Below are 23,767 nucleotides of genomic sequence, written 5' to 3'. Positions count from 1 at the left end.
AATTGTCAACCTTATGCTTTGCGCCCGTGATTGCCTCAGGTAAATCGAGCCTTGGCACTTCTTGTCTGAAGAAAACTCACGGAAGAAATAACAGTTTTTTGCAAGCTGTTTATCCAAGCAGCCAGGAACTGGAGGAGTTCACCCAGGAAAAGGTGCAAACGCTCCCTAAGAAGAGCTTTCAGAAATTAACCCTTTCATGGAGCCACAAAGCAGCTTCTTTACCCCCCAGTATGCTCAGATACTAACTGACTTGCTAAAAAATATGAGTATATTAAAATGGTTAATAAATCAGTGGGCCAGTCTTATTCTTCTCTGAGGGGCTTGTATTCAAGGGTCATGTGTTAGCTGGGATACAGGGATTCAATGTTGTATTAACTGCTGTAAATACGTGTAATGTAAGTGTCAACACTATGGATGTCTGCATCTCTGGTGTTCTCTCTGGGCAAGATTCATTTACCTACAGTTATGCATCTCATACTATTTTGGGTTGAAATTATCACATTTCTGCTTTATCTGTAACTGTCTCCACCTGACTGAAGAATGGTCTGTGACATGCTTCTATGCAGATATTAAAAATTTAGAAACTCCCACACAGTTGTATGAATTCTGCCCTATACACCCCAGGACAACACAATTTCCAGTGGTCTAAACCAGCTCAAAAAGCTGGAGATTTCCTCCTGGAGAGTTACACTCAATGGTAGACTTCACACACTGCAGGAAAGCTCAGGCCAGCCAAGTTTCCTACCAGGAGGCCTTACTGGTCCAAGTCCCCCTGCTGAAGTCAACACTGGGACAGCATCCCTGTGAATGAGATGCTGTATAATACCAGTGGATCATCTGTAAGCCCTGCAAGGTTTATTTCACTTCTGAAGGAAGCCCTACGCACCCTGAGGTCCCTCTCTTGGCTTGGCTACTTCTGACATTCCCCTGAGTTGTCTGCTGTTACTGTTATGTAGAAGTAATTTATCCTACATCCTACCTTACAGGATGTGACCTGGCGATGTCCTTCCCAAATCTTCCCAAATAAATGTGTGTTATCCCCATACTTTCGGTTTTAGTGCCATTTACTAATAAGTCTACACTGAGACCAAATGAGTCTTGAAGTTAACAACTAGGAGGTTAACAAATTTTGGAGGAAAGTGTGAAAGAGGTCAACTGATGTTTTTCTCCTGAGGCCGCTGTCAGCTGACTAATAAAACTGGCCAACCCAAAATATTGCACCTGTTTCAGTCCAACTGCCTCATATTGTGGATGAGGAACTGAAGGTAAATAGCATGTCCAAAAGTGCCATGTTCAAACAACTCAAGGAGCCTTTAGGCCCTCCAGTAAATGCCTCTACTATTGAGCCATTGCTAAAGCAGGTTTAACCAAACCTCCCCAAGATTGTCTCTTTTTTATTCCACGTGGAGATCTTGCTGTCTCCCAGAATAGCACTGCCTACTGTGGGTTCTGACCCATTCTCAGATAAAACTCTGTTCCACTCTGGATCTCCTGGACTTCAAGGACAGTATGTACTGTCAGTGGTTGCACATACGATGAAAGATTCATGAGCTCTGTTTTGAAAGGACACACCAGCCTCAAGCACAGTTCACATCTGGGTTTTGTTTTTGAAAGAGCTGAATTTCAGCATCCAGTAGTTGGTATCTCTACTGCTGAATAATAATACCAGATACTGCTGAATAATTACCAGATTGCCCCCAAGATCAGATAATAACTTCAAAAACATCAATGGGGAGAGAATCTGCTCACAGCCATGCATCCCAGATGGCTGCTTGCATCTGATCTTAAGGGTTCTCCCTGGCAAACAACCCCTTTTCTCCACTCCATGGGGGTTTGTCTGGCTGCCTCCCAGAAGAGGTCAGAACTGATGTGTGAAGGGTTCACCCACTTCGCGGACCCAGAGAGCAACAAGCTTCTTCAGCTTACTTCTTGCAAGTGGTGGAGTGCTGTTAACTTCACAGAGCAAACTCCTTTCTGCCTCGCATGAAAACATTATTAGCTGAAACTCAACACTGTATGAAACACAATGAACTGGGTTCCCAGATCATCTTCTCCTTCCCTGTTCTCAGTGACTGAACTATCCTGCCAGCTAATTTAGAAGGAAAATTCACTGCAAACAAAGGGAGCAAAACAAATGATTTTCCTTTCACGTCAGATGGCCTCCAGTTTCTCAATTCAAACCACGTCCAGGATACGCAACAAGTGGAAGCTCTTAGCATGGTCTTACAGCCACACCTTCTGGGGAAGGCTGCAAACGGGAGAGCCCTTATCGTCTCTCCCACTTCATCATGTTCCCACTCCATGGGACCAGCCCATCACTTGCTGGACATGTGTTGGCTCTATGCCTTTTTTTTTCCAGTGAGCTCTTGGAAGTCTTTACATCAAACTATAGGCAGTGTTATATCAGGCAGATATATGGGATAAGAGGTCCGGAACCATAAGGAAAGTGAATGGCACCATGATAGATATTGCAGGTGGAAATTCCTGTTATTGCACATGTCAATAAAGGTTTATCTCTGATGTTCCATCTACAGAGCTATTGATTTCCCAAAGCCAACAAGTTTTGGCCACTGCTTCTGCTACTAGGCAAAGGAAAATGAGGCAACGTAACCATGGTCCTCATGGCATGGTAGCTCTGCTACATAGGAAGGGGAAGCAGCAAGGAGAAATTTGCCCTTCTTGCTGCCTTTGACCTGCCAGCTCCTATGCTGTAACAGTGACCGACAACTTCATGTTAGTGTCTGCATAGTCACTCCTGTTTGATTGTGCAATTATAAGCAGCTCTGTGGAAGAGTGAGAAAAGGGAGAAGCGTGGGCAGGAAATGAGAGAGGAGGATTTGTCAAGAGGAAGAATGCTAATGTGCAGCTGGAGAGGGATGTGGCTAGAGTAAAACAATGACAGGGAAAAAAGAAAAAACAGAACAAAACACAAAGAGTGGTGAGGGGAACAAACTGCATATGGGTTTGTTATTTAATGAATCTTGTGCATGCTGATAATAGTGTTGGCTGGTCTTCATGAGGTCAATGTCCAGCGGGAACTGAAGGGAACCAACCCTTTCATAAAGACCATCAACAGCATTGTCAACTTCCCTCCTTGCATTGAAGGACTCACTGGGAATTTATGAAATCATAGCTCCTGGAGAGAGACCTGTTGTCTGTGCACCTCACTGATGGCTTGAGCATACAGGTGAGGGCATGAGGCTTGCTCCCTCCCTCCCTCCCTCCCTCCCTGCCTCCATCCATCCATCCATCCATCCATCCATCCATCCATCCATCCTTCCATCTATTGCGACTCAATGGATGAATGCACTCTTCTGTCAGCCCGTCAGCTACTTTTCCCACTGCTGCATTTAATTCTTTACTGGAGATGAGAATACAGAGAGAGTCTTAGAATGGGAAATTGATTTCAAGTCAATCCATGGGTCAAGTTTAAAACAATCCCAAGGTGGTTCATATTGAAGCTGGGGAGATCCACACCATGTTGTAAGTTCTGAAAGTGGAGGGCATTCATGGGCGTTCTCATCCCTAGAGAGCCACTGATTTTACAGAATACTTAATAACCACCTGCAGGTCAGGAATTCCCTGAACAGAAAGTGGCTGGATGCCAAGAGAGTACTGGAGGAAAATGTATTATATGCTTACCCTGTTCTTATATTTGGTATCACCCTGGGCCACTGTGAGAAACAGGGCGCTGGGTTACACAGCAAAAGTTGCCACCGATATTCTTCTGTTATTCCATGACCTGCTACATCCTTCGTGTAAGCAACACCCCCTCATCCCTTAGGTGCACACACAAACTCACAGCCCCTCACTCCAACACACTACCTTTGGGCTTTCAGTACGTCCCACCATCACAGTCACGCCTGTCCCTCAGACCCCTCTTTCCTATGTTCCTATATTTTTCTTCTTCTAATATACACTTTTTTTCTGGTTGCCAGTGCTGACATGTTCTCAAAAAGATGCTTTTAGAGCTTCTTTTGTTACTTCCTAAATGTTATTTTTGTTGTGAGATGCATTGAGTACCTAGGAAATCTCTTGTACCCTTATCAAAGAAAGAAATCTATCTAAAGAAGATATGTTTTCTTAGAAAACAGCTTGTACCCAGTCCAAAATAGGTCTACGGTACAAAATGACTTCCAATACCAAGGACTATCTTTGTCTCAGAAGCTGTTGGCCTCAGGCATCCTGTATAAACAGGAAACAAGTGTGACATGTAGAGGATGGTTTAGAGCATCTAGTTTAACAGTATATGTGCTAGAATAGACCAAATGGCATTACCACATTTCTTGTACTGGAAGGGAGGTGTATACGCACCCAGCTATCCATCATATGGTAATTTAAGCACTACCATCCTGGCATTGCAGCATGTTCCTTCAGGTTCCTACAAAATTTTCACTCTGGTGGTAAACATCACCAAAGCAGCAAATATATCCTCTCATGCAGCATTGTTGGGCATGGTTCATTTTTCCAAAAAATTATTTTCTAAAAAGGACTCAGATCCTGAAACCCAGTCAGGGCTGTGTGTGTTGGGAGGGGATGGAGGGCAAGAAGCCACACCGGTTAATGGATCAATGATGAATTGTGTGTGTGACCCAAGCCATTATTTTTGCCTTTTGTGGCTCAAATCTGAGAGCTGCCCCAGCAGAACAGCCATCCTCCCAGGGCACTGGCAAGTCACAAAGCTCTGAAAAGTGCACTTTCATGTGCAGAAACAATGGTGATTTTTAATCTGCCTAGCACTTCAGGGCTCTGCGCTGCTTTTCCTGCAGCCGGCAGAGGTAGGTGAGACCCTGCTGAGGATCTGCTGGCTGTGCTGAGATTGTATATGCAAGTCCACGCACAGCATATTTATTAAACAGGACAAGAGAGAGGAGAGCCAGTACATGACATGCAGATCAAAAGTCATAGGCTCAGGCTGCCCAATAAAGTCAAAGAGGAACCAGCTGGGACAGCAACCTGAAGCACTACAGGCTTGTTTCCTTCCAGTAGCAGCCACTGATGATGTATGGCCCTAAACTGTACCATGAGAAGGATTCAATGACACCTGGGGGTCCCTTCCAGCTCAGGACATTCTATGATTCTATGAGTTTAGCTGAATATTTCTATTTTTTCCCATCATCCTACCACTTGAGAATGATGCTCAGACTTAAGCACATATTGGAGGGCCACCTTTCTTTGTGGCAACCCCACTGTATATGCAGTGACCCCATGGCTGCAAGATGTTTATAACTAGGACAAATATGTCTTCTCCATGTACAGTACCTGGACTGAACTTGCCTGTCAGCTGTCAGCAGCTCTCTATTTGCACTTCTCATCCTGGGACAGTTCTCTGTCCACAGCCTCCTATGCTGTCCTCCTCAGTTTTACCCACCCAAGTGAAGCATGTGGGTGTCTGCTGTTGACAACAGGAGATCAAGGCAAGGATTCCTAAAAAATCATAGATAGTATAAGTCTAAACCTCCAAACAGTTTGGTCCAGAATCATACTTTTAGCCACTTTACCTTTTCTATCTCTAGATCCAAACATTGTCCTTGCACCCTTCTCTTTCAACCTTGTTCCCTGTTTACCTTCCCCAGATCTTTGGTGTCCCCAAATCTTATTTCTTCTTCCGAACCACTAAACCCCACTCCCACCTACCGTTCTCAGCAACTTCCTTTCCTTGTGCTGACCCTCTGTGGTGTTCCATGGCGTTTCTTTTGTGTCCTTCAGACTGTCGCATCCCCTGGCCTGGTGATGTCTTCATCTTGGCTTTAGTAACCTAGCTTTGCTTCTGCCGTAGCTCCAGATGTGACCACCCATGCTCCGATCAACAGCTTCTCCCACAGATATCCAGTGTTTGCACTCCTTGCACTTTATGCTGGATAAGAAAGCAGAGAAAAAACAATTCAGGATAAGGGCTGTTTACAAATTATAGGCTTTGGATTTGGCTACTTGCTAAGGCAACATATCACTGCTTTTCAGCAAAAAGCAAAATCTGACTTTTTTGGCTTTCTGCATATGTTTCCACTGAAATTTTAATTTTCTAAATTAACTCCAGTCAGGCTGAGTTCAAAGCCTCTACAGGGCTTTGAACGCAGGAGGGGACACCGATTTTAGTACTGCCTCTGTTGTACTGCAGTGACTGAAATTAAATTATTGCACTTCTTCGTGTAGAAGTCTCTGAGATTTGTAAAGTTTCACTTCTTCATTGAGAAGAGTTGCTTATATGAATTAATTAGAGGTTTAGGACATGGAATTCCATCAGGAAAAAAAAAATAGAAAGATCCTTCTTGGGAAAAGGTTAATGACTTTTATAAGGACAGTCCTTGGCTCCAGCCTTTGCTGGAGGACCACTGTACCTGAGAGGACTACATGAAGCATACCAAGGGAATGGGAATTACTGATTTTGTTGGCAAGAACCCTAACTCCTGGTTTCTGTGTGAAGGCAGAGCTTCCTGCTTTGCCTTCTCTTATGCATGAGGATGGACTTTGCATTACTGCTGTAATTTTTATGAGAAATCTCCTATAACCCTATGTTCCTGTAAGAGTTGTATCCACATTAGCAGAAGTCCTCAGTGAGTGGTAGGCAGCATTTCAGGACAGCCACAGCAGTTGAGTAGTGTATCCTTTAATATGCCTTCTAATCAGGGAAAGAATAGAGCAAAAATAGAGGAGGCAAGGGCCAAGGAGGGATGAAAACAACACAGGGCAACTTCAAGGGTATTCTGCAAAGCATCTGTGTACATTATGGGAAGAAAGTAAATGAAGAAGTTGATCTCAGCTCATGGAATAGGTCTACGTAAAAGAAGCATATCCAGCAGCATTCCTATGGGTCTGCACCATGTGCTAGGATCGCTCCTGCATTCGAGTTTTGGATAGCTCACTCACCAAGAACACGCTGAAGCCTGCTGAGTCAGGAGGCAGACCTGGCACTTGTTTTACCTCCAGCCAAGTGATTGCCAAGCTAGGCAGAGGGAGCAGTTTGCAGAAAAACAAGTCCATTGACACTTCCTTCCTTAGCCAGCTTTGTGTTTTGCTGCTTTCCTTGCATGCATCCAGACATATGCAGCCTCCTAATACTACACAGAGAGGAGTTGCACTAACTACAGTTCAATTGGATGGTTCACACGGGTTTCTGCAAGGCTGGGATGGGCATTAGTAGGAATTTTAGGTTTTTAGATGGCCATGTTCATCTAAAAAATTAGACATAATTTCTGACCAGTGTTTAGCTTTTGATCAAGTTGCCAAAAGAGAAGCAAAATATATATTACTAAAAGAGGGCTGGCGCTCTACAGGACATAAAGAGAAGCTTTGAAGTCCACAAACATAATTTCAGGGAGAGAAGTAAATAATGAATACATTTTCCCTCCATGAGTAAGCAAACAGATGGGAAGCAATGCAGAAGCTTCAAAAGGGAAAATCATCAAGCTGTGCTCCAAAAAAAAGACCTGCAAGATCCATTTGGATGCGTCTCACTGGCTCATCAGACAGTGGCAACCCTACAAGCTGGGTGAAATCCTGCTTTGTGAGATGGAGCTTCAATTTTTGTCTTTTGGTCTTTTATCCTCTGGCTTCTCTTGCTTTTCTTGCAGAAAGAGAAGGAGCCCAGGATGGCCTCTCCCCAGCTCCTTTCCATGTAAAAACTGTAAAGCAGGGTGTGCTCTAAAAGGAACTGGGTTTGCCAAGCAGCATTCACCCCGATGCTCAGGACTCCTCTGCAGCTTGCCATACTCTGCAACTGACTTTTGTTTGTCATGTAACAGCCATAAAATATGACCATGATCCCCCACCAGCACAGGAGTGTAAATTGCCAATTTGTTGACTCCTTCTTGGACTCTCACTGCTCCCTTGCACTGGAAGGTGGCACGTTGATGCCTCTCTGATGGGTTGTGTCATCCAGGGCAGTGGGAGCAGCCATCTCTGCAGCTTCCTGCCTCTGGCCCAGCCAGCAGGTCCTCCAGACTCCTCCACCTAAAGAAGAAAGCAGCAGGCATTCACCAGTTAAGCAAACAGCATCAGCAGACTTACCAGAAAACACGCATGTGCAGAGACTCTTACCCTTTGATCATAATGTAAGGGTCTTCAAGAAGTCCATAGGCTGTGATGCGGAAAGCTCATAGCAAAAACTCTTCCTAAACACTCAAGCTCTCAAAATTAAGTAAAAGGAGGTATCCCCAGAGAGAGCAGCATTTCAGCACAGGCTTAATAGTCTTAAAAGCTGATGAAAGAGGAATGAATGGCCAACATCCTGTGTGCTTGCCATCCTACTCACAAAAGCCTAGTTTCCATGTTGATCAGGCACTAAACCAACACTGCCTTTCAATTTTAGCCCTCTTCACTATTGGTAGCTTTATTGGCTCAGCACTTGGTTGGAGAACCATGGATATGACGTTCCAGGCACATTACCTACACAGAGCCCCCCCCCAGGGCCTCAGACCCATCTTCTGAGACCCTCCAGTCACAACCAATTACTATTTCTGGAGGTTTCCCAAGCAATATTATGCATAGGATGTTTGTACGTGCAGAGGGTTGAAAGTACATATTTTTCTTGGTTGAGGTGGATTGCTCACACTCTGCTCAAATTTCTTATTCTAAGAATCCATTTCTATAAAGCGCACATTTCAGAGCAAATTCTCAACAGAAAATGTCTCTTTAGGAGGTATACTCATTACATATAGTATCAGGCGGGGATAAGATTATCTCACACTTAAGAATGACTCTGATACATTTCAGACAATATAACTACTGATTCTCATGCACAAACAATGGAGTAAACATGACAGATTATTTCATTGCTTTGAGAATTCCAGGTAGGAAGGAAAATAAATAAATTCAAACCAACCAGTGTGTGTTTTGTCAGATGAAATCAGGAAGGAATGATGTTTTCTTTCTAAGAGTACAAGAGCATACTAAATACAATGAAGAGTTGGCTTTTGTCTTTTTTTGTTTGTTTGTTCATTTTTTTTGTTATTTTTTTTTAACAAGAAGGGAATAATAAATGCACACTTGCATCCACTGATAGTCTCTCTGTTGGCAGATACAACCAACAGCTTTCTCCAGTTAAGGACAGGAAATTGAAAGAAATCTTAGGGGGAGTAAGACAGGCATTAAAAAAAAAAAAAAAAAAAGTATTCTGAGTGGCAGAAAGTCACTCAAAGTTTAATAACAGCAGGAAGACAGCCATGCAAAGTGTATGTCAGCTATGTATGTCAGCTATGTGCAATAGCTCTGTTTTTTTACCTTTCAGATTGTACTCATCTGGTTTAAAAAAAAAAATAATAATAATAACCCCAGAAGGCCAAAGGGGAATCATTTGAATGGTAGAGGTTGGATTAGAATAAATGATCCTTGCAGGAGTGTGGGAAACCTGCCTCGGGTGGGAAACTTGGAGACACTAAACAAAAGAAAAATGCAATAAGGGCATGTCAAAGGAAAACTCTTTGAATACCTTCAGCAAAGCACCACACAGCTTAGAAAACAAGAAAACCCAAGCTCCAGCTCTCGTGTTTCTTTCACCAAACAGCCAGCCTGCTTCATCTCAGCCTCCGGTGAAGGCTTTAGCCACACTGGCTGTGCCAGGCAGACAATGATCTCACGATCCAGGCCTTCAGCACATCAGTACTGTGAACGTTCATTCCCAGGAGACAGATGAAAATGGGAATAACCATCACTAAAACCGCAGCAGCTGCCTGCAAATCTCAGAACTCAACAAGCTGATTTCCCGTTTGTCCAAAAGAAAAACACAGAACAAAATGAAGCCCCCACTCGGTTCCTTGTTCCATGACACCCAAGGCCAGGAAGCATTGCTGTTTCCCCATCACTGTGAACTCTGATCTCTTCAGCTACACACTTGAAAATACACCTCACACTTCCCTAAAATGCAGAGCTCCTTTGTAGTCCCAAGACCTACGGACAACTCCTTGTTAACCCACCAAGCACACAGCAGTAAGGGCTGGTTGTGGATGATTTTCCATACCAAAGGGTACAAAATGATTTAGAAGACTGTCTTCCAGAGGCCCAATTTCATCCTGATGGACATGAATGTACATTGGGAAGGGATCCAGAGAATTCAAAATGTGGGAGGAGAGCAAGCAAGGTGAGAAGAAGCTGCTAAGGAGACACTAGCAGTGCAGACAAGCAAGTTGTTTGAGAGTGAAAGAATCCAGCCACCTTCCTTGAACCTATCCTGTACCAACAACCCTAATCCCAAGTGGCACTATACCATGCTTCTTATTTTAGTCATATCATCATATAACCACGTTTGCTGTGGGCAAGGCAAAAATGCAGAGACTTATCCTGGGCCCCATTACCTGCTGGTGGAACCTGGCATCAACAAACTCAACAGCTTATATCCCTCAGGAAGAGCTGAAAGCTTCCTAGGGAGTTAGTCCAGCCTGAACACATGCCGGAAGTAAGTCCCGCAATGCTCATTTCATATGAATTTCAGGACAAATGCAGGACTGAGCCCAAAGCAAAGGCTTTCTATTCCTGAGTTTAGTTATAGAGCAACTTCCCAGGTTGGTCTGGTGAGCAGGAGCAACAGCTGCCTTTCAGGAGACCATTTGTCCTCTAAGACCCACAAGGTGTGGGCAATGTCACTCTGCCCCAGCCATTGCCCTCCAGCTGCAGCCACCAGGAGAGAGAAAGACCTTGTGTATTACTGACATACATGTCATTGCTGCCCAGGGCATCCAGAAAGACCGAGCAATTGAACTGGCTGACCAGCTTAAGATGTGCCCATGCCCTATCACAGGAGTACAGGCCTGGAGAAGGATGGCTACATCCAGTTCTGTTCCCCCTTGGGGCAACTGCGTCGTATATTCCCTATCATAGCCCTACCATTTGCTTATTTAGGGTTGATAATCGTATTCTTTCCCAAAAACACACTGCATTGTTTCGCCCCTGTCTGGCAGCTTCAGCGAAGCACTGGGGAAGCAGCCTGAATGAATGCATTTGAGCATCACATAAATTCTTGGAAGAAAAGGTTATGCAAATATTTCATCTGCACAGCAGCAGGCTTTGACCTCGGGGCAACCTCTGTGGCTGTGTTGTCTCTGCTAAAGGCTTTCAAGTACTATCAGATCTGGCATGTGAGATTAATAGCCATGTAAAGGGGTTAGGTTTTGTGCAGAAACATTGCTGAAAGGCAGCACAGTGATTCCTCTGACTCAGTAGGAGAGGGGTCTTGCTATACAGCTACAGTTGGCCAGCGGGAAAATTTCAATCCAGCTCCAGCTTCAGTACGGCTTCCTCAAAGGCATTGGGGCACCCCATTCCCTATACAGAGATGTTTAAGGGGAGCAACTACATTCATATAATTACAGTCTCTGCCTCATCCTGGTCGTTGCTCCTTGGCTGGCGATCCCTGCCACAAATCCATTGCTTGCGCTGGAACAAGAGCACTGTCATCACCTCGTCTCTAGGCTTTTCTGGGGAATTTATCCAGAACTGTGCTGACTGCAGTGTGACTGCCAGAATATGGTCTGAAAATGAGTAATGTCTTTCACAGCAGGCCAGCTCTAAACCCACATAACATTCAAACTATATCTTAGACACTAAGGGGGAAGTAAGTGCTGAACGAGACCCAGTATTATTTGACAACAGTTATAAGGCTCAGGGACAGCACGCAGTGATGATTTTCCAGCATTAGGGGCTTCCTCTGACAAAGATGAGTTCTTTACTTTTAATGTTTTTTGAAGGGTTTTCCCCCATTTAATTTACATACTGCTGTTTGACTCCACCTAAACTCCTGGTGTCCTCACTGTCCCTTGGCAAGAAATTCAAAATGTTAATAAAAAGCCTATGCGAAGTAAAGAAAGAAAATCATTTTTAATGTGCAAACACTGAGATCTCTCCCTCTGTCCTTTTATTCACCTAATTTACTGTGTGGTTTTCTGCCATTTAACTTGACATAAACTCTTTCCTTCTGTATCTCTCACTGTGGAGTATACATCCTTGTAAACAACTGTCCTCAGACCCAGGCTGTCCCAACCATTTGAAAAAATTTAGCTTTCCTCTCCAACTCTGGTTTATTTGTTCCTATCAAGATGATGGTCTTGCTGTTCCTCTTAATTAAAACAAGCATTTGAAGAGGCAAATGCCTCTCTGCAGGTGTTATCTCCTGTACTTGACTGACTAAATAATAGCTTGTTGCCTCAGCAAAGGGCAAGTCCTTCATCTTCGCCACTACATACATCTTTCACTGTGGAGTGCATTTCCTGCTGATCCTTATGTTTGATATATCCTTGTAGCTGCAAGTATGTGCACAAGCACACTAGATGCAAACAGCTACATGGGATAAGAGTGCTGGTCACAGTGGTGTGGAGTTTTGTGTTGAAGAGTGCTTTCTGAATAGCTTTGGATCAAGAATAGGTCATGGATGACCTACAAAAGCTTTTTTTTGTGTTTTTTTTTTTTTTTTTTTTGTCATCCTTGCTGTCCTTTCCTGCACCTTTAAACTCCATCCAGTTTTAAGAAGCGTTTACACAGGTGCCAGAATTGTAACAAAACCAAAGTCAGAAAGGACCTCAAAGAATCCTCTGGTTGCTCAGGGTCTTGTCCTATCATTTTTTTAATATCTCCAAGGAAACTCTACAGCCTTTCTGTGCAATGTGTTACTGTGTTTGAACGAGCATTGATAGTAATGAAATTTTAGCAATAGCCATTGGATTAGCATGTTCTGGAACAAACTTTGGATGAGCACCTGCCAGCCTGGACTTGACTTGTGCTATATTTCTGTTCTCTGTATCTCATTAGTAGTATCTCAAAATCGTTCTTCTCAAGGGTTTTGGTTCCAGGGGCTGTGACTGCTTTCAGATTGGTTATCCATGGTCACTTTTTATTCAGATCCAATTTCAGAATATCTACTGTAGCCTCATAGGCAACAAGCTGGAAATGGCTTCAGCCTTTCTGCTTCTTCACGGAAACTTTTTATTTGTACTATGGAAACATTAATGGAGCAAACCAGCCATATGAAGACACTTTCTACAGTTCTTTCTAGACTAACAGGAAGAGAAGGAGAAAGTTTTGATACCTTCTTTCTTTTTTTCTTTCTTTCTTTTTTTTTTTTTCTCTTTTAAATCCTTCTTTATCAAGTCTTGAAAAATATCCTGCTTTCAGGTTTCCAGATGGCCCCATCTCTATGATTATTTATTGTGTGGACACGAGGAGGCTGGTTGGCAGTAAACAAAGGTCCACAAATTTTCAAAAGGAATTCATACCACTTGTTGAAAAACTAATTAAGTATCATACAGACTAGATGCATGCTACAGTGATTGCAAATGCTTTGTGTCTCAAGTGCTATCGTAGCACAGACATCAACTTTATAATTTTAATTTCCTTACACTCACCCTCTCTTCAGTTCCGCCCGAGTGATTTATTTGGGCTTTTCAAGTGGTATAAATTAGCATAAATTGAAATGTCAATATCAGGCAAGAGGGAAAAAAGAAAAAACTCAAAAACTAATCACTGTTGGGAAAACTACATATCTTTTTTCAGTTGCCTGAAGAGTCCTTATTTTTAACTAAGGAAGCATTACCATTTCAAAATGCTACAACGTCAAGTAGTTTAGTTAGTCTCATAAAGGAGAAGGAAGTGCAGGTCATGGCTTAGAAAACTCTAGCTGGTCTGTCATTCTTAATTTCCCATTCCTATAGCGCAGGAGTGGATCAGTCTTACCACGTATAACACTAGGACAGATGAAGCCTCATCCCACAGGATTAGAGGTTGGACCAGATGATCTCGGAGGTCTTTTCCAACCTTAATGATTCTATGATTCCAAGAGAGGAGAATATTTCTCTATTTGAAGCAGTCTGAGGCTCATGCAGAAGTCCATGTAATCTTAAAGGATTGATTACTCCTTTGACTTCATATGGAGGATGTTCAAATGGTAATGTATTGGGCAGAAGCAAGGTGTAGGAAATTGCCCATATCAAAAACAACTAATTGCACTGGGTATGGACAAGAGGTAGGTACTGGAGAAACCCAGAGATGATCCCTAAGACAGTAAACTTTCCAGCTAAAGCGACAGACATCACAGACACAGACCATGTTATACAACAGTGTTGCATGGGAGGCTTTTTAAAAGCCATGAGGCAATAAGCCAGGGCAATTTCTATTTCATCTTGTACCTTCTCCGGTCTTTAGGAAAACTTCCACTTATTGTCACCATCCGTACCATGAAATAAAAGCTAGAAGCAACCATCTGAGAAGTCACAAACACATGGCTGCGAAGCAAAGGTGTTCCTTCTGTATATACCTGCAAGGGAAGGAGGATGACTGTGTTTCTTCACTGTTCATCATATATCCCAGCATCTTTTACCGAAAGTGCTAAATGAGAGACAACATATGGTGACGGCTATGTTAACAAACTATAATTGGGAGCAGCCAGGAAACAAATGAAGTGTCTGAAATCAGTTTTCATTTCGAAGTGCAATCACTTCAAATCAGTTGCAGCACTTTGGACGTGGCTTTTCTGGTCTCGATGCTGCAGCCACAGCTTTTTCACACGACTCTAACTGGCTCTGACTTTGTTATCTTCCTGCCTGCCATTCGTCATGTCCATCTCCTGTTCTTTATCAAGCCCTTAGACCGTAAATTCACACACCCTTGCACAAAGGAGCTATCAGTGGTAGTCTTTTGTTATATAGGCATGCAGCCTCCCATCATGCAGCCCAGCATTTCTCTCTTGCTGTTATCCCATGCCAAAGGGAGGAACAGATATCCAGAGGTAGTGGGAATTAAACATTTCAGAGCTGGGACTCCCATTATTTCAATAATGCAGGTGCATTAATGTTCCTCGAGGCTCATTACTTCCCTTGCCTTCAATGAAATCAGAGACCTTGAAGGGATCAATAAGTACATTATTACTCTTGTTCAATTACATTCCTGCCTGATTCCAAGCCATCTGAAGGAAGCCATTCATTGGATTCAGCTTTCACAAGCTGATTGCTACACCACCAGGCAGCTTAGCTCTGAGGTGGTGCCAGCCATCCCCTCCTTGTACAAGGTACACTGCCTACAAGGGCAATCAGAACACGTTGTTATCTGAGAGGCAGTAATGAATATATTAGGGATGAGATGCCTAGATGGTAAAACTGCTGAATATACTTTCTGACAACCTATGAGGTCTCCAATTACTTCACTGCAGAATTGCAGCAGCTTTTAGGGCAGGAGGGATTTTACTGCTTGTTAGTTGCTTTGTTCAGTACAAAGTTATTTCTCTAGTTGTGCTTAGAAAGGGATAGATTCCTGTTTTCTAAGGCAAGTGGTAAGCATATTTGCATGTGCACCCTATTTTATGCAATAACAAAGTGAGACAAATCTGGTGCCCATTGCATGAGATTCTGTGACTGTAGAAGTAAAGCTTCTCAAAACAGGAAACCCGATAATTTTATGCACAAAAGGAAAAGCCATCTTGCTAAAGCACTTGTCTGCTTGTTGGTGACACTAAACCCAAAGACCACATTCTCATTGCAGTTAAATTGGCATCACCTGCTTCATTTTCTGTGCCTGCCCAGCTAGCTTCCAGTTTGTAGCTGAGATACAATAACCCTTTGCAATTCCTCCTGCAATTAGTGGAAGAGGCAAAACAGGTGACAAGACTAGAGGCAAGACAGGCGACAAGACTTGAGGCAAGACAGGCGACAAGACTTCATTTTTCTTTTGGAAAAGGAGACTTTATGATGATCTGCAACCTCTTGCCTGCCCTGCCACAAGTTTTATGCTGGAGGACATTTCTTAATCATATAACGTTCTAAATATTAGTTTGAATCTGAAAGTCCACAGAGTTTGAACTAGAAATGAGATGCTTATTTTAATGGAGGACAATTAGCTATTGGAGCTTATCATGATGGGAAGAAGGAAAATTCTCCACTGCTCAAACCCCTTAATCAAAGTTGGATAACCTTCCATAAGAGCGGCTATTAAGCAGCAACCTAAATGAGATTATAAAACCATGTGGAGTCTCTTCCTAAGACATTTCCCTCCAGACTCTGAGCCTTTATTTCTGCTTATTCATTCACCGAGGCTAATGTTCAGAACCCTAATCCATGGCACCCAGCATAAGCTTTACAAATAAGCAAAGGTCTTGAAAAGCTTTTGCTCAAAAATAAATAAATAAAAAATCATTACATGGTATCAGTGCCTCAGCTGGTGCCTTTTAACAATCTGTTGGCAAGCAGGTGTGTTTTTATTGTATGGAGAAATGTAAAAAGCATCAGGGATGTATATGGGGATGTACAGCCCTTGTACTCTGGGCAATGGTAATGACCTGGAACATTGGAAATGCCCTTGATCTCTCTTGTTTTCTTCCCTAGGATTTTGGCACTAAAAGTATTAAATTGGTTAGATGTTGGGAAATATTTTGAAACTGGAAGGACCCAAATCTGGAAATAAATGAACTTTCAGGGTCCTTCCAACTTGGACCATTCTATGATTCTATGATTCTTGATTCTGTGAATACTCTTACCCCATTTCTGCATTCATAACGAAACCTCAGTTTTTCTTCTCCAAAGAAGGGTGGAAACCCAGCTTTTTGGTTGCCACATTGCCCAGCTAATGGCACAGGAGTCGAGGACTCCAGAGGCTGACAGATACTGACCAGGAGCTGTCTATCTGGCACGTCGTTCAAGTAAAGCAGGCTCCAGAGCAGTTTGCTGAATGGAAAATAATAATAGTAATAATAAAATAAAATAAAATAAAATAAAATAATAAAATAAAATAAAAACGCCCTTCCTCAAGATGTTGCAAATGACATGGATCAGCAATTCCAGTAACAGGTGTATGTTTCCCAGCATTTTCTCCACCACTTCTCCTAACAAGTTCAGTATTTCCTCAACCACGCTGTATTTCTTGGCTCACAGAGACTCATTGCTGCCTGTCAGACAGAGGCCTGTTTCAGCCTGTAACCTGCCCCTCCGCAGCCATATTAGAAAATTCTGACACTGTTTTTAGCTAAAAAACATGCCTTCATTTGAGGCATGTCTGCCTGGCTACTCAGTTTAGTACTTGTGTGGTTTTGTAGACGATCTTATGCTTTATCCATAGCAAAAATTGTCTTTTAGTAGAGAATGAATGAGGAGAAAGTTACTCCCGACTGCATGAAAAATGCAGCCTTTAGCTAATGCAGTTAAAATTTACAGTTGGTGTTTTGAAGGAGTATCTTGGAATAGGGCCTATCTTTCCTTTGCACAACAAAGACCCATTATTGACTATGAGCAGCGTAGGAGCAACACTTAATAAATGTGTTAATTAATCAATTCTCTTTAGGAAGATATTGCAGAGAATGGTTCCCATACAATTCTCCCAGACAACAGTTTCTGGGACATCAGGAATTAGAGAAAGCTGTCATTGGGTTAAAAGAAGCAAAGGTACACAGACACACACAGCTCCTGCAAACCACTGCCTAGATTTACCCTTCCTATTTCAAAACACTGCTCTAAAATACCTCTCTGGGGCAGATTCATTTGATGAGGACAGATTTATGGTAGCACTTTCCCCCAGAACATACCCATTTCATTCCAAAGTAGCTCCAGTTCTGAGCAGTAATAAAAACTAAATTACATTTATAAAATCCCTTGATCCCACCTTTAAGGACTGCCAGTAACAGCATTTTCATAAAAGGAAATGTCTCTCTTAGCTCCAAATCTTTCCATTTCTGTTGGAAATTAAAGTGGGGAATAATTTCTTAAGAAAAAGATTTCTGCCATTGACTGACATTCGTGTTAGGCATGGTTAATATTTAATAAAATGTTGAACACACCATGCTATATATCAAGCACTTCAGACACCAGATACTAGATGAGTATCGTATGAGCAACATTTCAATTTACTGAATGTTCGTTCCTATTGCTCCAGAGATTGTGAACTTTCAAATGGCTTTGTGTTTTGAGGGGATTTTTAGAGGAATTCCTACCAGAGGGGAGGCTATGATGGAGGAGATAAAATCCTTCTTGGAAGCAGGAGGGGTTTAGGTATCAGTCCCACACAACACAAACCCTTCCCACTGGCTTCAGAGTACATCTTTGCCATTTGTCCACAGCCTTGGAAGGACTCAAGAACATCTGTACAGACCAAGATTAGAGTTCCTGGTATCCTACCCCAGGGTAAGGTGAGCATAGGACAGCTAAAGAGGATTATAAGGACAAGTCATAGAGAAAATGGTTCTTATCCAGGATATCCTCTCATCATCTGGTTTGTTGACTACAGTGATTTTAGTAATTTCCTTACTTGAAGATAAGGCCCAAGTCACTGTTGACGTCCCTCATGTTTAATAACAGAAAGCCCAAGAAAATAAAGTGGTTGCTGGATGAGTGCCTCAATCACATCAATGCTAGGAGGAACAGTGGGTATCAGTGGAAGGACAAGGCACAGGAAAGGTGTTTTTCTCCTAACTGTTCTCTGCTCTGTGCAGAGAGGTCACCAGTCCCTCATTTCACCAGCTCATCACTTCCCACGACAACTAGATCTGCTTTAGGAATAGCCAAAAAATAAGCCCAATAAGCCCATAACCTACTGGTTTCTTGCCCAAGCAACCTGACTTCATTGTGGACTCTCATCTTTTGCAAGTGTGAACAGGAATCTCAGTGACCACCCCACTGCAGCTCCTCTTCTTGTTGAGGGAGGGCTGTGAGATAATATTATCACAGTGACATGTTCACCAACCAACTAAGCAGCTTCCCATAGCAGAACATGATGTTAATTGTAAGGTCCTAGCAGAATGCCTGGCACATTTGGACCCATTAGCATCCCACCTTCCCACAGAAAAAGTCTGATGAGACCATCAGACAGTGGTTTCTGCTCTTTCCTGGTCCCACAAATTGCGGTTCTGCTTTCATATTCTCATCATCATCTTTAAAGCCCTTAGAAAAATGAATTGGACTTTCTCAGCAAGCTCATTTTTCTACTGCAGAGCTGCAACAGCTGTAGTTAACAGAGATGTAAGGGCTGAAACTTTGCCAGGATGATGGATGATTATTGACTGTAGAATTCCCTGAAAGTAGTTGTATGATGCAATTCATGTCCAGCAATGGCAGTACATTTACCATCAGTGATGGAAAGAGACTTACACTCCAAATTTATCCTGGAATAAAATGCTGTTGTCAAGGTTAAATTAATTCAGGATATCAAAAGAAAGCAAAGGAATGGAAGCAGACTGTGAACAAGTCCTTCATCCTCTGCGTGTTGCCACAACACTGTGATGATGAACAAAAAGGTTATTAACAACAGATATAGAAGCAGAATACCTGTCTCCACTTCTTAAATTTTTCTCTATCTTTAAATGAAATCACTCTCTAGAATACAATCACCTCCAAATAAAAAGAAGTGTTAGCTTTTTGGCAGCATATATGAGAATATGAATATATAGACCTGAAGACAAGAAAGGAAGGACACTATCCAACTGTGGGATTTTTTTGTTTATTTACTTGTTTGTTTTTAGACAGAGTCTTACTGGAATTGGACCAGAAAATATTGTTGACATGCCAACATTAACAAAAAGACTTCAAAATCTCTTTCAGGGCTCTTCCAGAATAAAGTCTGACCTGTTAGGCAATGCCTGTGCTTGCACACAGGGGCATTGGTTTAGTTGTGACTCCAGGAGAAGAGTGCTGCTGCAGGGGCTGAAAGATCCAAGCTTCTGTGGATTTACTGAGGGAAAAAACCCTTAGATCATTTACCTCTGAAGATGAACAACCCTACATGCACTGTACACATGGGAATATCAGGAATATTGTTGTATTATTATGGTCCTAACCCATTTAATATTTGTTTAAGCAAGAAAAAGTGAAACAATAAAGCTTTCAGAAATTTAAGAGTATTAGATGAAACCTTCATTTCAACAGTTTCCCTCTTTTCATTTACCCACTTCAAGCTTCAGGTATAAAGAGCCTCTGCTCTGAAATAGTTGGGGACATTTTTATGGAAAGATGACAGAATCACAGGGTTTTTGAGGTGACAGGGGCCTCTGGAGATTGCCTGCTCTTGATCAAAGCAAGGTCAGCCAGAGCAGGTTGCCCAGCTGAGTATTGAAGTATTGAATATCTCCAAGGATGAAGACTCCAAAGCCTCTATAGACAACCTGTTCCAGTGTTTGACCACCATCACAATAAAAATAATTTAAAAAAAAAAAAGCCTTTTTCTTATGTTTAAATGAAATTATTATATTTCAGTTTGTACCCATTGCCTCTTGTTGTTTCTACGAGCACCAATGACAAAAGTTGGCTCCATCTTCTTTACATACACCCCCAATCCCATCCTGTCCCAGACAGGTACATACAATAAGATCCCCCTGAGCCTTCTCTCCTTCGTGCTGAACAGTCCCAGCAGTCTCATCCTCTCCTCGTATGTCAGAAATTCCCTTCCCTTACCCTTCTTTGTGGCTCTTCACCTGAGTCACTCCTCTGTGATCACGATTAGATAGCTGTGAGTTGCAGCTGCTGGGTCCTGATCTCACCTGCTTGAAGACAAGCCTTAGAGCCACTCAGGAAGAGAGGATAGAAAAGAAGCAGAATGCAGCTTCAGCCTTTATGTCTTCCTCCCCTGCAGCTTCACTGTTGGGAAACCGCAAGCACAACACATGTTTTTTTAAGATATTAAGAAAGTACATGGCATGCCAGAAAAGGGAAGACACCTCAGATGGCTAGCCCAGCTTGTAGAGGTGTAGTCAGCATGGGAAAAATGAGACTGAAAAAGTAAGGCAGGCACTTTGCAGAGCAACTTTAGGTAGAGATGGGCATAGCCGACAGGGCTCAGTAGAGGACCAGATGTTGAAATCTCTGATGAAGTACTGCTGGTGGTCAATATGACAGTAAGATAAATTACAAAGTGTGTCAAATAGCAGGGCTTACGCATTAAGGACTTCCTCCGTGAGTAAGGGCAGCAGACATGAGCTTGCTACTGCGTAATAGCTTTACAGCATAAAAGCTTGTTTCCCTGGGATGTCTGCTTTTGTTACAAAACCAGACATGCTTTTACCTCTTGACCTGTCTGTCTTTCCTTCAGCACTGAGAAAAAACAGTCTCCAGTCAATAAAGATCTGGCATCTCTTCTGGAAATCATGGAGATAAATTAGTAGAAAAGTGAGGTGGAAGCTTATGCTATTGAAATATGTGCCCTGTCTCCTGGACTGTCAGATTAAATGCTTTCATAGCATTCAGTTGGCTGAATGTTTCCCTTTTTTCACCCTTTTCCTTTTTTTAATAAATATCCATATTTCCTCCAGACTGCCAGATTATCTTCAGGTAGGTGCACATCATTGCGCTAAATGTTTTTTTCTCATTAGCAGCTCAACATTCAGACTGATGTACTGGGGTCTCTGCCAAGTTTCCTTCTCTTCTAGTTGAGAAAAAAAGTCTGTCATTTAGATGTGGAGGATTCATTTTTCTTTTTGGCATCTCTATGGCTCTGTTTTTTTTCCCCACAAACTTAACATTTCCAAAAGTATTTGAAATAGTCTGACGTATAGTATATGGAATTAGGTAGTTAGGGTGTAATGTCTGTTGCAGTGACTCCAAGCTGAATTCACTGTTCCAGAGGGTTCTTGAACAAGATCTATTCCTGGGGAAAAGTCCTGGTTTGGGTGACTGTAGTTGCTGTGGTTTTGGAAAAAGCTCTGTGTTTGATTTATCTGAAAACAGGCAATGTGAGGAAATTTGATTCTCCAGGCATCAGTGCCTGGGTCTTAACACCGAGATGAGTTCTGTTACTTTTCTCTGAATGATAACTCTAAAGTTACTTCAGAAAAATATTGGAAGAAATCTACATTTTTTGTGTACATTTGTCCATTCCTTCTTAAAGACATGCTAAAGGAAAGCTAGAGGATGTCACTGGCCAGTATGTTGATTTTCATATACTGTCTATCCACTCATACAGCCATCATCTGGTCTTTACAAATCACAAATAACTTGAAGAGGCAACCTGATAGAAAAGCATTCTGCATCATTCCCATGGACTTAATTAACAGACAGGGCTAAGATATCCTGAGATCACTCACACCTGTTCTTCAGCTGAATGAAAACATCGAGTAGCATAACAATATTTGTCTTCTTTTGGATCCCTGGTTCAAAATGATAGCTAAATGCATCAAAACACAATGTGAGGGTACGAGATATCCCTTACTGCAATTACACGTGGCAGCCACCCTAATTAGTCACCTCAGCCTAGATGGTGGGGAGGTGAGATTATAAATTTAAGCTGCCTGGGTCACAACTGTAACAAAGCCAGAAGACAAAAAGACTTGTGGGAAACAGATAATATTTTAACTATCTGTATTTTGGAAAAGTTCATCAATTGTGAAATGCCATAGGAGTTAAGAAAACATTTTATCTACTAAAACTGATTGAGTGCTGTTTCTCTGTAGAGAGGAAATTCTTGCCTGTTGCTATTTTTTGTTTCTTCAGAAAAATTTTGTCTCCAGAGACTATACAGGGATTCAAGCCCTCATGAACCATTGCTAGTAGCCATAAGCTTGAATATTTTTTTTTCATTTTTTGTTGTTGTTTTTAAGGAATAAACTTGCTATTTTGACCCAGTTAGTTAAATTAACCTTGCTTTCTGCACTGATCCCCCAAGCCCAGCAGAAAACAAAATATCAACACTCATTTGCTGAAGAAAAAAACATCAGAACTGAAAATTGGATTTTGCTATGTTTTTTTTTTCTTTCTCTTTTTAGCAAGAGAATTTCTTGCTTTTGCAAAAATAAAAGAAAGCCAATTCATTTACCTACTCCCTGCCTTTGGGCTGCTTTGCAGAAACATCAGTTTATAAATGCTTCAGGAATGTTTTGCCTTCGTCATGGGTCCGGGATGAACAACCCAACCTGCCATAGCTTGATTCCTCTTCCGTGTAAACATCCATCACCTCTTGACAGCTCTAAAGCTTCGAGTTTTTTAAATTATGTTTTTGGAAGATGGGAACAATGGGATTGCATTCTCTGAGCACACAGCAAAAACATGGCTTTTGAGGGCTTGTAACCAAAGGAAAGAGGAGTGATGGGGGTTGTGGCAGCTTTGTCCTCCTCTGCCTCCCAAGCCCATGTTTTCCTCCTCTACCTCCTTTCCTTGTACCACAAACAAGGGTTTGTGTCCCTAATACCCTGTGACATTGCCACAGCTCTGCTGCCTCTTTTGCTATAGAAAAAAGGGTGTCGACTACCGTGGCAGTTCTCCAGAATAGATCCCAAGTCTCTCACTGCTCGGTGGGACAGCAGGTCCAGCTCTCCAGAGCCTTTCATCACAAATCTCCAACCCATTGAGCCATGCTTTTATTGCTCCTCTTTCCCCGGAGGAGGAGCAGCTCAGCTCTAGCCCTGTAGTTCTGCTAAAAAGAATTGCGTCACTTTTGATCCAGAAAGACCACAGAAATGACTCTAAGACACCGTCAAAACTAATAAATATGTCCATCTCTCAGAAGACTAGAGGGGATGTAATTATCGTTTCTGATTTAAAATAAATAAATAAATGTTCCAAATATGAATGTAAAACAGAATTCTAAAGTAACTGATGTTTTTCCAAGGCATATATCCACCTCTCTCATCCTCCCAGCAGAGGGAAAGCCACAGAGAGAAATTTTTGCACAGCTCTAAACTCAATGAGTTTCTCCTGCTCTCCACCCCTAAACATTTCAGCTATCTAATGGCTTTTTTGGAGCACCCATGGACACAAATCTTGCTCCAGAGGGTCACCATGTAAATTCAGCCTGTTGGTGGAGCTGGATCACAGCATGAGTTGAACAAGCAGTAATGTGACAGTGGGTTTGGAGTGGGTTTTCTGGGTGGGTATTTTGCATATTT

At 42.2% G+C, this 23,767-nt stretch overlaps 1 long non-coding RNA gene across 4 annotated transcripts in view; it reads right to left on the bottom strand.

The window, feature by feature from the left end:
- Positions 1-23,767, bottom strand: part of LOC118255490 (uncharacterized) — a 71,869-nt gene that overhangs the window by 18,661 nt on the left and 29,441 nt on the right. For 3 of the 4 annotated variants that reach the window (XR_007707761.1, XR_004780956.1, XR_004780958.1), the window contains 2 exons: positions 6,868-7,950; positions 5,638-5,857 (listed from right to left, as the gene is read on the bottom strand). This is a non-coding gene — a long non-coding RNA (uncharacterized LOC118255490). Of the gene's footprint in view, positions 1-5,262; positions 5,428-5,637; positions 5,858-6,867; positions 7,951-23,767 lie in introns of all 4 variants that reach the window. The other variant, XR_007707762.1, reaches the window with a different exon arrangement.

The sequence above is a fragment of the Cygnus atratus genome, chromosome 2 (genome assembly GCF_013377495.2).
Source record: "Cygnus atratus isolate AKBS03 ecotype Queensland, Australia chromosome 2, CAtr_DNAZoo_HiC_assembly, whole genome shotgun sequence".
Classification (NCBI taxonomy): Eukaryota; Metazoa; Chordata; class Aves; order Anseriformes; family Anatidae; genus Cygnus; species Cygnus atratus.
The sequence above is the reverse complement of the archived record's forward strand: the minus strand, read 5'-3'. Positions and strand labels throughout refer to the sequence as shown.